The sequence below is a fragment of the Oncorhynchus clarkii genome, chromosome 18 (assembly GCF_045791955.1).
Source record: "Oncorhynchus clarkii lewisi isolate Uvic-CL-2024 chromosome 18, UVic_Ocla_1.0, whole genome shotgun sequence".
Classification (NCBI taxonomy): Eukaryota; Metazoa; Chordata; class Actinopteri; order Salmoniformes; family Salmonidae; genus Oncorhynchus; species Oncorhynchus clarkii.
Window position 1 is genome coordinate 73,023,811 of NC_092164.1, and position 16,689 is coordinate 73,040,499.

The window sequence follows — 16,689 nt, forward strand, 5'->3', positions numbered from 1 at the left end:
AAAATTAAATCATTCATATGGAATCAAAGAGAATCAAGTTCAAATAATTCACAGGGAATCAACTTTAAATCATTCACAGGATATCAGATAGTTACTCTTTCCATACCTCTCCATCCCCCTCTACTTTCCCTCCCTCCACCCCTCCATCTCTTTCCCTCCCTGGCTCCCACCTCTTCACCCTTCTAGCTCCCCCTTACTCCCCCCTCTAGCGCCCACCTCTTCACCCCTCTAGCTCCCCCTTACTCCCCCCTCTAGCTCCCACCTCTTCACCCCTCTAGCTCCCCACCTCTTCATCCCTCTAGCTCCCCACCTCTTCATCCCTCTAGCTCCCCACCTCTTCATCCCTCTAGCTCCCCACCTCTTCATCCCTCTAGCTCCCCACCTCTTCATCCCTCTAGCTCCCCACCTCTTCACCCCTCTAGCTCCCCACCTCTTCATCCCTCTAGCTCCCCACCTCTTCACCCCTCTAGCTCCCCACCTCTTCACCCCTCTAGCTCCCCACCTCTTCACCCCTCTAGCTCCCCACCTCTTCACCCCTCTAGCTCCCCACCTCTTCACCCCTCTAGCTCCCCACCTCTTCACCCCTCTAGCTCCCCACCTCTTCATCCCTCTAGCTCCCCACCTCTTCACCCCTCTAGCTCCCCACCTCTTCACCCCTCTAGCTCCCCACCTCTTCATCCCTCTAGCTCCCCACCTCTTCACCCCTCTAGCTCCCCACCTCTTCACCCCTCTAGCTCCCCACCTCTTCATCCCTCTAGCTCCCCACCTCTTCACCCCTCTAGCTCCCCACCTCTTCACCCCTCTAGCTCCCCACCTCTTCATCCCTCTAGCTCCCCACCTCTTGCTCACCCTTCCTTACCCCTCTTGTGACTCCAAGCTACAGCTGGACAGCTACATAGAGGACAGGTGTGTGTGTGTGTGTGTGTGTGTGTGTGTGTGTGTGTGTGTGTGTGGCCATTAGTCCCCAGGGAGGGAGGGTAGTCCAGAGAGCCCAGTACATTCCACTGGCCCTAGCGAAGCTCTGAGGTCACAGTAATCAGATAAGGAACATGCTTAAGAACACATAGGCTATGCCCCAAATGGTAGCCGATAAGGCCCTAGTCAAAAGTAGTGCACTATGTAGGGAATAGGGTTCCATTTGGAAAGTAGATATATTTACCCCTGCTCATTCTCACAAGACCCCACTGCACTGTTGGGGCCCCGTAGGTTGTTTTCCCTGTGGAGGTCAAGCCAAGTGTTTCCATTGTGACATCACATTCAGCCAGCGCATAGGCTTATCCCATTGGACGAGAACGTTTCCTAAAAATCTAAATGGCTGAATTATAATACATCCTGTTCCTGTTCCGATTGTCCTCCTTTCCCGTTCTCAGTGTTCCATTCTCAATGGTCTTTGTTTAATCCTGGTTCCTGAGAACTTTAGTACATTTCCATTCTAATCAGCAACATCAGCAACATCTCCACTACATTGTCCTTCAAGGCATGTGTTATACAGTACAATCATTTGTTCTTATTCTTGTCCATGTTCTTGGAAACGTACTTCAAACTTTTTACGTCTTTAGTGGCACATGGTTCATTCCTAGTCACAGAACCAAACGTCTCTGTTTTCCTCATACATAATGCTTAGCGTGTTTGTTGCTGTGTCCCTTCTGGGCACCCTTACTGTGTGTGTGTTGTGTTGCTCTCCCTGAAGAGTGTGTTTTCCTCATAGTCCCCATATAGTTCAGATAACTGGGGAGCAGGTCACCATCAGGGTCCATCCCTGCTCCCAACACCAGGTCCAGATATCTCTCTCTGGGCTTGGTGTAGCTGGCCTCCCCCCAGGTCCAGGTAACTCTCTCTGGGCTTGGTGTAGCTGGCCTCCAACTGGTCCAGGTAACTCTCTCTGGGCTTGGTGTAGCTGGCCTCCCCCCAGGTCCAGGTAACTCTCTCTGGGCTTGGTGTAGCTGGCCTCCAACTGGTCCAGATATCTCTCTCTGGGCTTGGTGTAGCTGGCCTCCCCCCAGGTCCAGATATCTCTCTCTGGGCTTGGTGTAGCTGGCCTCCCCCCAGGTCCAGGTAACTCTCTCTGGGCTTGGTGTATCTGGCCTCCCTCCAGGTCCAGATAACTCTCTCTGGGCTTGGTGTAGCTGGCCTCCCTCATGGGTAAATGCAGATGGCCCTTCTCCTGGTAAGGCGAAGCTTGCAGCATCTCCATCTCCAGGCTTGGAGCACCAGGCCGGAGTCAGACCACAGCTATGCCAGGAAAGGTGTACTGCTCCTGGGCATAGCGCTTCTCCAGGTGATGGGTGATGGCCAGCTGGAGGAGGTGGAGAAGCTCTACCAGGTTGAGAAGGAGAGAGACTCCAGCGATGGTCTGGGTGTAGATGGTGAAGATGGTCTTCTCAGTGGGTCTGGAGATGAAGCAGTCCACCGTGTGAGGACAGGGGTCGCGGACACACTCGAACCGGGCCGGGATCACGAAGCCATAGAGGTACCATAGTCCGACAATAAAGCCGACCTCCAAGAGGACCTTGACGAGGATGCTGGCGGCGTAGGCAAAGAGGAGACGGCCCTTCAGCTTAGGAGCCTCTGGGAGAGCTTTCACCACCTTTCTCCCTCCATTCTCCTCCACTAGTTCTTCTATCTCATCCCGCATTCTCACCTCCCTCTTCTTCTCTCCATTCTTCTTTACTCCTCCCCTCTCTCGTCCCTCACAGCCACCCTCCTCCGACCTCTTCTTCTCCTCATCTTCCTCCTCGTTCTTCTCCTTCGCAGCCCTCATGGCCACATACCCAAAATAGAAAATAGTCGGCGTGGAAACAAAAATCACCTGGAGCACAAAATAGCGGTAATGTGATATGGGGAAAGCTTTGTCGTAACACACGGCGGTACATCCAGGTTGCTTGGTATTACAGACGAAGCTGTTCTGTTCGTCGCCCCAGGCTGACTCTGCGGCGGTGCCCAGGACCAGCATGCGGAACAGGAAGAGGACAGTGAGCCAGACACGGCCCACCCCGGTGCTATACTCCTGCCCCTCCTCCAAAAGCTGCTCCAGGAAGGACCAGTCAGCTCTGGACATCCTCTGTCACCTGCAGGGGGAGACAGGTGAACTCATGTTAACACGACGTACCATACAGGACGTACCATACAGGACGTACCATACAGGACGTACCATACAGGACGTACCATACAGGGGGAGACAGGTGAACTCATGTTAACGGGTAAGCACGTAAACACATTGAAATACACATATACAGGTATGAGATGTAAGTGTCCATGCACAGACGTTCGCTTTTCTAGCTCTCTCTCTCACTCACACACACGTTCTATGACAACATGGGGAAACATCTGTGAATACATGCTGGGAAATTGTGTGTTAATAAAACATAGTGTTTCTACATTATTATGTTAATACATTAGTATGTTAGTACACTATTATGTTAATACATTATTATGTTAATACATTATTATGTTAATACGTTATTATGTTAATACATTATTATGACCTCTTTCTATTTTAAAACACTAACGTTTTTTCTTACTCTGTTTGTGTCTGAACTGACATCTCGCTGTGATTTGTAAGAACATGTTATTTTGTAAGGACATGTTATTTTGTAAGAACATGTTATTTTGTAAGAAAGGACATGTTATTTTGTAAGAAAGGACGTGTTATTTTGTAAGAACATGTTATTTTGTAAGAAAGGACATGTTATTTTGTAAGAACATGTTATTTTGTAAGAAAGGACATGTTATTTTGTAAGGACATGTTATTTTGTAAGAACATGTTATTTTGTAAGAAAGGACATGTTATTTTGTAAGAAAGGACATGTTATTTTGTAAGAAAGGACATGTTATTTTGTAAGAAAGGACGTGTTATTTTGTAAGAAAGGACATGTTATTTTGTAAGAAAGGACATGTTATTTTGTAAGAAAGGACGTGTTATTTTGTAAGGACATGTTATTTTGTAAGGACATGTCTTGAGTGATTTAACTTGTAACTCTGTCGGTTTGTAGAACAATAGAAGGTTTTTACTAGAGATCATGTGAACACAACATAACACCCCTTAACCTTCTCTCTCCATGAGTTCACCACCCAACCATTTTCCACCTTCATGTTTTGGTCTTAAGGTCTGATATCATACAATGAGCCTCCATGAATAGTATTCAAACATACGTTATTTTAGGCTTTCTGTCTGTATCATATTACACAACACAGGCAGGGTGGCCTAGTGGTTAGAGCGTTGGACTGGTAACCGAAAGGTTGCCAGTTCGAATCCCCGAGCTGACAAGGTACAAATCTGTCGTTCTGCCCCTGAACAGCCAGTTAACCCACTGTTTCTAGGCCGTCATTGAAAATAAGAATTTGTTCTTAACTGACTTGCCAGGTTAAATAAAGGTAAAAATAAAAACAGCTGTGGTTCGACATATCACTCTTATTAGTGTTTTATTATACTGATTTGAATACAGCAGCGTTGCAGTTCTTGTCCCAAACCGGTGCGCCTGGCACCTACTACCATACCCCGTTCAAAGACACTTAAATATTTTGTCTTGCCTATTCACCCTCTGAATGGCACACATACACAATCCAAGTCTCAAATTGTCTCAAGGCAACAAAAAAATCCTAATTTAACCCGTCTACTCTTCTTCATCTACATGTCTCCTCCCCTTCATCTACATGTCTCCTCCCCTTCATCTACATGTCTCCTCCCCTTCATCTACATGTCTCCTCCCCTTCATCTACATGTCTCCTCCCCTTTCATCTACACTGATTGAAGTGGATTTAACAGGTGACATCAATAAGGGATCATAGATTTCACCTGGTCAGTCTATGACATGTAAAGAGCAGGTGTTCTTAATGTTTTGTATACTCAGTGTAAAGAGCAGGTGTTCTTAATGTTTTGTAAACTCAGTGTACATTTATACTCCAGACTCTGACATTGCTCGTTCTAATATTCCTATATTTTTTGTAATTCCTGTCTATTTAGATCTGTGCATTTGGTCTTTAAATGATGTAGCTGACACATTAAATTGTGTCATTCGTAACTGCAGCAGGCTACAGGGAGGAAGGAACAGCTGGATAGGGGCAACGGGTCCATTCTAGCAGCAGGCTACAGGGAGGAAGGAACAGCTGGATAGGGGAAACAGGTCCATTCTAGCAGCAGGCTACAGGGAACAGCTGGATAGGGGAAACAGGTACATTCTAGCAGCAGGCTACAGGGAGGAAGGAACAGCTGGATAGGGGAAACAGGTCCATTCTAGCAGCAGGCTACAGGGAACAGCTGGATAGGGGAAACAGGTCCATTCTAGCAGCAGGCTACAGGGAGGAAGGAACAGCTGGATAGGGGAAACAGGTCCATTCTAGCAGCAGGCTACAGGGAGGAAGGAACAGCTGGATAGGGGCAACGGGTCCATTCTAGCAGCAGGCTACAGGGAGGAAGGAACTGCCGGATAGGGGAAACAGGTCCATTCTAGCAGCAGGCTACAGGGAACAGCTGGATAGGGGAAACAGGTCCATTCTAGCAGCAGGCTACAGGGAGGAAGGAACAGCTGGATAGGGGCAACGGGTACATTCTAGCAGCAGGCTACAGGGAACAGCTGGATAGGGGAAACAGGTACATTCTAGCAGCAGGCTACAGGGAGGAAGGAACAGCTGGATAGGGGAAACAGGTCCATTCTAGCAGCAGGCTACAGGGAGGAAGGAACAGCTGGATAGGGGCAACGGGTCCATTCTAGCAGCAGGCTACAGGGAGGAAGGAACTGCCGGATAGGGGAAACAGGTCCATTCTAGCAGCAGGCTACAGGGAACAGCTGGATAGGGGAAACAGGTCCATTCTAGCAGCAGGCTACAGGGAGGAAGGAACAGCTGGATAGGGGCAACGGGTACATTCTAGCAGCAGGCTACAGGGAACAGCTGGATAGGGGAAACAGGTACATTCTAGCAGCAGGCTACAGGGAGGAAGGAACAGCTGGATAGGGGAAACAGGTCCATTCTAGCAGCAGGCTACAGGGAGGAAGGAACAGCTGGATAGGGGAAACAGGTCCATTCTAGCAGCAGGATACAGGGAGGAAGGAACAGCTGGATAGGGGAAACAGGTCAATTCTAGCAGCAGGCTACAGGGAACAGCTGGATAGGGGAAACAGGTACATTCTAGTAGCAGGCTACAGGGAACAGCCGGATAGGGGAAACGGGTACATTCTAGCAGCAGGCTACAGGGAGGAAGGAACAGCTGGATAGAGGAAACAGGTCCATTCTAGCAGCAGGCTACAGGGAACAGCTGGATAGGGGAAACAGGTCCATTCTAGCAGCAGGCTACAGGGAGGAAGGAACAGCTGGATAGGGGAAACAGGTCCATTCTAGCAGCAGGCTACAGGGAGGAAGGAACAACTGGATAGGGGAAACAGGTCCATTCTAGCAGCAGGCTACAGGAAGGAAGGAACAGCTGGATAGGGGCAACGGGTCCATTCTAGCAGCAGGCTACAGGGAGGAAGGAACAGCCGGATAGGGGAAACAGGTCCATTCTAGCAGCAGGCTACAGGGAACAGCTGGATAGGGGAAACAGGTCCATTCTAGCAGCAGGCTACAGGGAGGAAGGAACAGCTGGATAGGGGCAACGGGTCCATTCTAGCAGCAGGCTACAGGGAACAGCTGGATAGGGGAAACAGGTACATTCTAGCAGCAGGCTACAGGGAGGAAGGAACAGCTGGATAGGGGAAACAGGTCCATTCTAGCAGCAGGCTAGAGGGAGGAAGGAACAGCTGGATAGGGGAAACAGGTCCATTCTAGCAGCAGGATACAGGGAGGAAGGAACAGCTGGATAGGGGAAACAGGTCCATTCTAGCAGCAGGCTACAGGGAACAGCTGGATAGGGGAAACAGGTACATTCTAGTAGCAGGCTACAGGGAACAGCCGGATAGGGGAAACGGGTCCATTCTAGCAGCAGGCTACAGGGAGGAAGGAACAGCTGGATAGAGGAAACAGGTCCATTCTAGCAGCAGGCCACAGGGAACAGCTGGATAGGGGAAACAGGTCCATTCTAACAGCAGGCTACAGGGAGGAAGGAACAGCTGGATAGGGGAAACAGGTCCATTCTAGCAGCAGGCTACAGGGAACAGCTGGATAGGGGAAACAGGTCCATTCTAGCAGCAGGCTACAGGGAGGAAGGAACAGCTGGACAGGGGAAACCGGTCCATTCTAGCAGCAGGCTACAGGGAGGAAGGAACAGCTGGATAGGGGAAACAGGTCCATTCTAGCAGCAGGCTACAGGGAGGAAGGAACAGCTGGATAGGGGCAACGGGTCCATTCTAGCAGCAGGCTACAGGGAGGAAGGAACAGCCGGATAGGGGAAACAGGTCCATTCTAGCAGCAGGCTACAGGGAACAGCTGGATAGGGGAAACAGGTCCATTCTAGCAGCAGGCTACAGGGAGGAAGGAACAGCTGGATAGGGGCAACGGGTCCATTCTAGCAGCAGGCTACAGGGAACAGCTGGATAGGGGAAACAGGTACATTCTAGCAGCAGGCTACAGGGAGGAAGGAACAGCTGGATAGGGGAAACAGGTCCATTCTAGCAGCAGGCTACAGGGAGGAAGGAACAGCTGGATAGGGGAAACAGGTCCATTCTAGCAGCAGGATACAGGGAGGAAGGAACAGCTGGATAGGGGAAACAGGTCCATTCTAGCAGCAGGCTACAGGGAACAGCTGGATAGGGGAAACAGTTACATTCTAGTAGCAGGCTACAGGGAACAGCCGGATAGGGGAAACGGGTCCATTCTAGCAGCAGGCTACAGGGAGGAAGGAACAGCTGGATAGAGGAAGCAGGTCCATTCTAGCAGCAGGCTACAGGGAACAGCTGGATAGGGGAAACAGGTCCATTCTAGCAGCAGGCTACAGGGAGGAAGGAACAGCTGGATAGGGGAAACAGGTCCATTCTAGCAGCAGGCTACAGGGAGGAAGGAACAGCTGGACAGGGGAAACCGGTCCATTCTAGCATCAGGCTACAGGGAACAGCTGGATAGGGGAAACAGGTACATTCTAGTAGCAGACTACAGGGAACAGCTGGATAGGGGAAACAGGTCCATTCTAGCAGCAGGCTACAGGGAGGAAGGAACAGCTGGACAGGAGAAACCGGTCCATTCTAGCAGCAGGCTACAGGGAGGAAGGAACAGCTGGATAGGGGAAACAGGTCCATTCTAGCAGCAGGCTACAGGGAACAGCCGGATAGGGGAAACGGGTCCATTCTAGCAGCAGGCTACAGGGAGGAAGGAACAGCTGGATAGAGGAAGCAGGTCCATTCTAGCAGCAGGCTACAGGGAACAGCTGGATAGGGGAAACAGGTCCATTCTAGCAGCAGGCTACAGGGAGGAAGGAACAGCTGGATAGGGGAAACAGGTCCATTCTAGCAGCAGGCTACAGGGAGGAAGGAACAGCTGGACAGGGGAAACCGGTCCATTCTAGCAGCAGGCTACAGGGAACAGCTGGATAGGGGAAACAGGTACATTCTAGTAGCAGACTACAGGGAACAGCTGGATAGGGGAAACAGGTCCATTCTAGCAGCAGGCTACAGGGAGGAAGGAACAGCTGGACAGGAGAAACCGGTCCATTCTAGCAGCAGGCTACAGGGAGGAAGGAACAGCTGGATAGGGGAAACAGGTCCATTCTAGCAGCAGGCTACAGGGAGGAAGGAACAGCTGGATAGGGGCAACGGGTCCATTCTAGCAGCAGGCTACAGGGAGGAAGGAACAGCCGGATAGGGGAAACAGGTCCATTCTAGCAGCAGGCTACAGGGAACAGCTGGATAGGGGAAACAGGTCCATTCTAGCAGCAGGCTACAGGGAGGAAGGAACAGCTGGATAGGGGCAACGGGTCCATTCTAGCAGCAGGCTACAGGGAGGAAGGAACAGCTGGATAGGGGAAACCGGTCCATTCTAGCAGCAGGCTACAGGGAACAGCTGGATAGGGGAAACAGGTACATTCTAGTCGCAGGCTACAGGGAACAGCTGGATAGGGGAAACAGGTCCATTCTAGCAGCAGGCTACAGGGAGGAAGGAACAGCTGGATAGAGGAAACAGGTCCATTCTAGCAGCAGGCTACAGGGAACAGCTGGATAGTGGAAACAGGTCCATTCTAGCAGCAGGCTACAGGGAGGAAGGAACAGCTGGATAGGGGAAACAGGTCCATTCTAGCAGCAGGCTACAGGGAACAGCCGGATAGGGGAAACGGGTCCATTCTAGCAGCAGGCTACAGGGAGGAAGGAACAGCTGGATAGAGGAAGCAGGTCCATTCTAGCAGCAGGCTACAGGGAACAGCTGGATAGGGGAAACAGGTCCATTCTAGCAGCAGGCTACAGGGAGGAAGGAACAGCTGGATAGGGGAAACAGGTCCATTCTAGCAGCAGGCTACAGGGAGGAAGGAACAGCTGGACAGGGGAAACCGGTCCATTCTAGCAGCAGGCTACAGGGAACAGCTGGATAGGGGAAACAGGTACATTCTAGTAGCAGACTACAGGGAACAGCTGGATAGGGGAAACAGGTCCATTCTAGCAGCAGGCTACAGGGAGGAAGGAACAGCTGGACAGGAGAAACCGGTCCATTCTAGCAGCAGGCTACAGGGAGGAAGGAACAGCTGGATAGGGGAAACAGGTCCATTCTAGCAGCAGGCTACAGGGAGGAAGGAACAGCTGGATAGGGGCAACGGGTCCATTCTAGCAGCAGGCTACAGGGAGGAAGGAACAGCCGGATAGGGGAAACAGGTCCATTCTAGCAGCAGGCTACAGGGAACAGCTGGATAGGGGAAACAGGTCCATTCTAGCAGCAGGCTACAGGGAGGAAGGAACAGCTGGATAGGGGCAACGGGTCCATTCTAGCAGCAGGCTACAGGGAGGAAGGAACAGCTGGATAGGGGAAACCGGTCCATTCTAGCAGCAGGCTACAGGGAACAGCTGGATAGGGGAAACAGGTACATTCTAGTCGCAGGCTACAGGGAACAGCTGGATAGGGGAAACAGGTCCATTCTAGCAGCAGGCTACAGGGAGGAAGGAACAGCTGGATAGAGGAAACAGGTCCATTCTAGCAGCAGGCTACAGGGAACAGCTGGATAGTGGAAACAGGTCCATTCTAGCAGCAGGCTACAGGGAGGAAGGAACAGCTGGATAGGGGAAACAGGTCCATTCTAGCAGCAGGCTACAGGGAGGAAGGAACAGCTGGACAGGGGAAACCGGTCCATTCTAGCAGCAGGCTACAGGGAGGAAGGAACAGCTGGACAGGGGAAACCGGTCCATTCTAGCAGCAGGCTACAGGGAACAGCTGGATAGGGGAAACGGGTCCATTCTAGCAGCAGGCTACAGGGAGGAAGGAACTGCCGGATAGGGGAAACAGGTCCATTCTAGCAGCAGGCTACAGGGAACAGCTGGATAGGGGAAACAGGTCCATTCTAGCAGCAGGCTACAGGGAGGAAGGAACAGCTGGATAGGGGCAACGGGTACATTCTAGCAGCAGGCTACAGGGAACAGCTGGATAGGGGAAACAGGTACATTCTAGCAGCAGGCTACAGGGAGGAAGGAACAGCTGGATAGGGGAAACAGGTCCATTCTAGCAGCAGGCTACAGGGAGGAAGGAACAGCTGGATAGGGGAAACAGGTCCATTCTAGCAGCAGGATACAGGGAGGAAGGAACAGCTGGATAGGGGAAACAGGTCAATTCTAGCAGCAGGCTACAGGGAACAGCTGGATAGGGGAAACAGGTACATTCTAGTAGCAGGCTACAGGGAACAGCCGGATAGGGGAAACGGGTACATTCTAGCAGCAGGCTACAGGGAGGAAGGAACAGCTGGATAGAGGAAACAGGTCCATTCTAGCAGCAGGCTACAGGGAACAGCTGGATAGGGGAAACAGGTCCATTCTAGCAGCAGGCTACAGGGAGGAAGGAACAGCTGGATAGGGGAAACAGGTCCATTCTAGCAGCAGGCTACAGGGAGGAAGGAACAACTGGATAGGGGAAACAGGTCCATTCTAGCAGCAGGCTACAGGAAGGAAGGAACAGCTGGATAGGGGCAACGGGTCCATTCTAGCAGCAGGCTACAGGGAGGAAGGAACAGCCGGATAGGGGAAACAGGTCCATTCTAGCAGCAGGCTACAGGGAACAGCTGGATAGGGGAAACAGGTCCATTCTAGCAGCAGGCTACAGGGAGGAAGGAACAGCTGGATAGGGGCAACGGGTCCATTCTAGCAGCAGGCTACAGGGAACAGCTGGATAGGGGAAACAGGTACATTCTAGCAGCAGGCTACAGGGAGGAAGGAACAGCTGGATAGGGGAAACAGGTCCATTCTAGCAGCAGGCTACAGGGAGGAAGGAACAGCTGGATAGGGGAAACAGGTCCATTCTAGCAGCAGGATACAGGGAGGAAGGAACAGCTGGATAGGGGAAACAGGTCCATTCTAGCAGCAGGCTACAGGGAACAGCTGGATAGGGGAAACAGGTACATTCTAGTAGCAGGCTACAGGGAACAGCCGGATAGGGGAAACGGGTCCATTCTAGCAGCAGGCTACAGGGAGGAAGGAACAGCTGGATAGAGGAAACAGGTCCATTCTAGCAGCAGGCCACAGGGAACAGCTGGATAGGGGAAACAGGTCCATTCTAACAGCAGGCTACAGGGAGGAAGGAACAGCTGGATAGGGGAAACAGGTCCATTCTAGCAGCAGGCTACAGGGAACAGCTGGATAGGGGAAACAGGTCCATTCTAGCAGCAGGCTACAGGGAGGAAGGAACAGCTGGACAGGGGAAACCGGTCCATTCTAGCAGCAGGCTACAGGGAGGAAGGAACAGCTGGATAGGGGAAACAGGTCCATTCTAGCAGCAGGCTACAGGGAGGAAGGAACAGCTGGATAGGGGCAACGGGTCCATTCTAGCAGCAGGCTACAGGGAGGAAGGAACAGCCGGATAGGGGAAACAGGTCCATTCTAGCAGCAGGCTACAGGGAACAGCTGGATAGGGGAAACAGGTCCATTCTAGCAGCAGGCTACAGGGAGGAAGGAACAGCTGGATAGGGGCAACGGGTCCATTCTAGCAGCAGGCTACAGGGAACAGCTGGATAGGGGAAACAGGTACATTCTAGCAGCAGGCTACAGGGAGGAAGGAACAGCTGGATAGGGGAAACAGGTCCATTCTAGCAGCAGGCTACAGGGAGGAAGGAACAGCTGGATAGGGGAAACAGGTCCATTCTAGCAGCAGGATACAGGGAGGAAGGAACAGCTGGATAGGGGAAACAGGTCCATTCTAGCAGCAGGCTACAGGGAACAGCTGGATAGGGGAAACAGGTACATTCTAGTAGCAGGCTACAGGGAACAGCCGGATAGGGGAAACGGGTCCATTCTAGCAGCAGGCTACAGGGAGGAAGGAACAGCTGGATAGAGGAAGCAGGTCCATTCTAGCAGCAGGCTACAGGGAACAGCTGGATAGGGGAAACAGGTCCATTCTAGCAGCAGGCTACAGGGAGGAAGGAACAGCTGGATAGGGGAAACAGGTCCATTCTAGCAGCAGGCTACAGGGAGGAAGGAACAGCTGGACAGGGGAAACCGGTCCATTCTAGCAGCAGGCTACAGGGAACAGCTGGATAGGGGAAACAGGTACATTCTAGTAGCAGACTACAGGGAACAGCTGGATAGGGGAAACAGGTCCATTCTAGCAGCAGGCTACAGGGAGGAAGGAACAGCTGGACAGGAGAAACCGGTCCATTCTAGCAGCAGGCTACAGGGAGGAAGGAACAGCTGGATAGGGGAAACAGGTCCATTCTAGCAGCAGGCTACAGGGAACAGCCGGATAGGGGAAACGGGTCCATTCTAGCAGCAGGCTACAGGGAGGAAGGAACAGCTGGATAGAGGAAGCAGGTCCATTCTAGCAGCAGGCTACAGGGAACAGCTGGATAGGGGAAACAGGTCCATTCTAGCAGCAGGCTACAGGGAGGAAGGAACAGCTGGATAGGGGAAACAGGTCCATTCTAGCAGCAGGCTACAGGGAGGAAGGAACAGCTGGACAGGGGAAACCGGTCCATTCTAGCAGCAGGCTACAGGGAACAGCTGGATAGGGGAAACAGGTACATTCTAGTAGCAGACTACAGGGAACAGCTGGATAGGGGAAACAGGTCCATTCTAGCAGCAGGCTACAGGGAGGAAGGAACAGCTGGACAGGAGAAACCGGTCCATTCTAGCAGCAGGCTACAGGGAGGAAGGAACAGCTGGATAGGGGAAACAGGTCCATTCTAGCAGCAGGCTACAGGGAGGAAGGAACAGCTGGATAGGGGCAACGGGTCCATTCTAGCAGCAGGCTACAGGGAGGAAGGAACAGCCGGATAGGGGAAACAGGTCCATTCTAGCAGCAGGCTACAGGGAACAGCTGGATAGGGGAAACAGGTCCATTCTAGCAGCAGGCTACAGGGAGGAAGGAACAGCTGGATAGGGGCAACGGGTCCATTCTAGCAGCAGGCTACAGGGAGGAAGGAACAGCTGGATAGGGGAAACCGGTCCATTCTAGCAGCAGGCTACAGGGAACAGCTGGATAGGGGAAACAGGTACATTCTAGTCGCAGGCTACAGGGAACAGCTGGATAGGGGAAACAGGTCCATTCTAGCAGCAGGCTACAGGGAGGAAGGAACAGCTGGATAGAGGAAACAGGTCCATTCTAGCAGCAGGCTACAGGGAACAGCTGGATAGTGGAAACAGGTCCATTCTAGCAGCAGGCTACAGGGAGGAAGGAACAGCTGGATAGGGGAAACAGGTCCATTCTAGCAGCAGGCTACAGGGAGGAAGGAACAGCTGGACAGGGGAAACCGGTCCATTCTAGCAGCAGGCTACAGGGAGGAAGGAACAGCTGGACAGGGGAAACCGGTCCATTCTAGCAGCAGGCTACAGGGAACAGCTGGATAGGGGAAACGGGTCCATTCTAGCAGCAGACTACAGGGAGGAAGGAACAGCTGGATAGGGGAAACAGGTCCATTCTAGCAGCAGGCTACAGGGAGGAAGGAACAGCTGGATAGGGGAAACAGGTCCATTCTAGCAGCAGGCTACAGGGAACAGCTGGACTGGGGAAACAGGTCCATTCTAGCAGCAGGCTAAAATATCTAACTTCTCCTTTAATAATAATGAGTTGAAACAATTAGATTTGTTTTTAACAGTATAAGCACACAGTCCTGTGGGCCACGGTAAGTGTATCACCGCACCTGCCCAGAGGTCTGGACTTCTATGGTACAGAAGGTTATGTCCATGTCTTGTAACCAGGGTCATTGCTTCTGTTCTAGCTGTTCCCAGCAGTCATACCCCACTGGGCCCAAAAAAATGGTTGAATCAATGTTGTTTCCCCCCCACACACAAAAAACTGTTTAAAAAAAATCTGTGATGACTTTGAATCAACAATGGAAAACTAATTGGATTTGCAAAAAGTCAACATCATAACAGCAATTCGTTTTCCACCCTTCTGTAACCTAAATCCAATGACATTGTGAATAGTTTTGTTGATTTCACAGTGAATTCACGTTAGTTGACAACTGGGGTGGCAGGTAGTCTAGTGGTTAGAGCAGGTAGTCTAGTGGTTAGAGGCAGGTCGCCTAGTGGTTAGAGGCAGGTAGTCTAGTGGTTAGAGCAGGTAGTCTAGTGGTTAGAGGCAGGTCGCCTAGTGGTTAGAGGCAGGTAGTCTAGTGGTTAGAGCAGGTAGCCTAGTGGTTAGAGGCAGTTAGTCTAGTGGTTAGAACAGGTAACCTAGTGGTTAGAGGCAGGTAGCCTAGTGGTTAGAGGCAGGTAGCCTAGTTGTGAGCCTAGTGGTTAGAGGCAGGTAGCCTAGTGGTTAGAGGCAGGTAGCCTAGTGGTTAGAGGCAGGTAGCCTAGTGGTTAGAGGCAGGTAGCCTAGTGGTTAGAGGCAGGTAGCCTAGTGGTTAGAGGCAGGTAGCCTAGTGGTTAGAGACAGGTAACCTAGTGGTTAGAGGCAGGTAGCCTAGTGGTTAGAGGCAGGTAGCCTAGTTGTGAGCCTAGTGGTTAGAGGCAGGTAGCCTAGTGGTTAGAGCAGGTAGCCTAGTGGTTAGAGTCAGGTAGTCTAGTGGTTAGAGGCAGGTAGCCTAGTGGTTAGAGGCAGGTAGTCTAGTGGTTAGAGCAGGTAGCCTAGTGGTTAGAGGCAGGTAGCCTAGTGGTTAGAGGCAGTTAGCCTAGTGGTTAGAGGCAGTTAGTCTAGTGGTTAGAGGCAGTTAGTCTAGTGGTTAGAGGCAGGTAGCCTAGTGGTTAGAGGCAGTTAGCCTAGTGGTTAGAGGCAATTAGTCTAGTGGTTAGAGGCAGTTAGTCTAGTGGTTAGAGCGTTGGACTCATAACTGAAAGGTTGCAAGTTCAAATCCCCGAGGTACACATCTTTCGTTCTGCCCCTGAACAAGGCAGTTAACCCACTGTTCCTAGGCCGTCAGAATAAGAGTTTGTTCTTAACTGACTTGCCAAGTTAAATAAACTCAGCCAAATGTAAATCAACACGGGTATCATGTGCACACAATGTCATAAGAATACATTAAAAAAAAGAGCCGTTATGGAATGAAAGCGCTGCATCTCTTACCTATCAGTTGTGAAGTTCGGCTATTTTCTTTTGTTGACTTGACAGTACTCCGTAGACGTGTTCTTTAACCAGCACTCCAGTCGGAATGAGCGGGGAGAATTTTCCAATGCATTTTATTGGCCTGCCCACAGGAACTTGGTCCAGGAAAGGAATGGATGAATTCTAAAAATATGTATCTGTTCACTCCTCCGAGATGGACTGTCGATCTAGGAGGGTTTATTTGTTGAACTACTCATCTTGAATAAGTGATAGACCTACAAGTTGATATCTGCAGCACTTATCTTATCAAAGTTGAGCAATAGTTATAGAAAGTGGTGTAATCTATGCTACTCAATTGACCAGTTGTCCCGAAACCATAAAGGTATGAAAAAAAAATCTTTCAAAACGGTCTGTTCAACAATAGATTGGACACGTTGTATTTTCATCGAAGTTTGTTGATTTATTCAATTCCTAAGAAGTTAGAGTTAACAACTCGTTTCGTGAAATGTCCCGTAAATCCACACAATGGCGCCAGTCACCGCTTTTCTAGGAAGATGACGCACCAGCGGAATGAGCTGTTTGCTCCGTTAGTGTTGTTCAATGAGCGGTTAAACCATCGATGCTGACAAGGAAAAACACTGAATTAGTGCAGAAAATAGATCGATACCTTCAAACGATGTTTATTATTTTATTTGGATAAGATATCAGAAGATCAACCTGGCGGAAATGGAATTAGCATAATAAAATAAACCCCATAAAAATCAGCCAGTTTAAACTAGAGATATGTTGTTTTTTTTTACATTGGATGCTTCTCAATCCACCACATCCGCCTATGTAACACTTCCGCATCCGCGGAGAAAGTTGACAGAGCTAGAGCGGTGTTTGTCAGACCATGAGACATCCCAAAAATCGGTATTCTCACAAAATCGTCTTGTAGCGTCTTGGTTACCCACTAATATGGCTCATCTGTGTAAAGGTGAGACTCACAAACTCGTACATATCGGTTGTTTTGCTCTAGGATGCCCACAGGCCTCACTCGTCCGAAGGCCCTGATACCGGGACAAAAACACATGGAAGTAATGTCTAGTGACGGAAATAAGGGGTAAAGTACACTACATTACCAAAAGTACACTACATTACCAAAAGTACACTACATTA

At 50.7% G+C, this 16,689-nt stretch overlaps 1 pseudogene; it reads right to left on the bottom strand.

The window, feature by feature from the left end:
* Positions 1-864: 864 nt before the first annotated feature.
* LOC139372807 (gap junction alpha-6 protein-like) lies at positions 865-16,047 on the bottom strand (annotated as a pseudogene).
* Positions 16,048-16,689: the final 642 nt, after the last annotated feature.